Here is a 689-nt window from a genome sequence, read left to right as displayed (position 1 = left end):
CTCCCTGACTTCAGACTATACTACAAAGCTACAGTAATCAAGACAGTATGGTACTGGCACAAAAACAGAAATATAGATCAATGGAACAGGATAGAAAGGCCAGAGATAAACCCATGCACATATGGTCACCTTATCTTTGATAAAGGAGGCAAGAATATACAATGGAGAAAAGACAGCCTCTTCAGTAAGTGTTGCTGGGAAAACTGGACAGCTACATGTAAAAGAATGAAATTAGAACGCTTCCCAACACCATACACAAAAATAAACTCAGAATGGATTAAAGACCTAAATACAAGGCCAGACACTGTAAAACTCTTAGAGGAAAACATAGGAAGAACACTCTATGACATAAATCACAGCAAGATCCTTTTTGACCCACCTCAAATGGGCAGAAGACCTAAATAGACATTTCTCCAAAGAAGATATACAGATTGCCAACAAACACATGAAAGGATGCTCAATATCACTGATCATTAGAGAAATGCAAATCAGAACTACAATGAGGTATCGCCTCACACCAGTCAGAACGTCCATCATCAAAAAATCCACAAACAATAAATGCTGGAGAGTGTGTGGAGAAAAGGGAACCTTCTTGCACTGTTGGTGGGAATGTAAATTGATACAGCCACTATGGAGAACAGTATGGAGGTTCCTTAAAAAACTAAAAATAGAACTACCATATGACCCAG

This window comes from Physeter macrocephalus, chromosome 7 (assembly GCF_002837175.3).
Source record: "Physeter macrocephalus isolate SW-GA chromosome 7, ASM283717v5, whole genome shotgun sequence".
Taxonomy (NCBI): domain Eukaryota; kingdom Metazoa; phylum Chordata; class Mammalia; order Artiodactyla; family Physeteridae; genus Physeter; species Physeter macrocephalus.
This window is presented reverse-complemented; position numbering follows the sequence as displayed.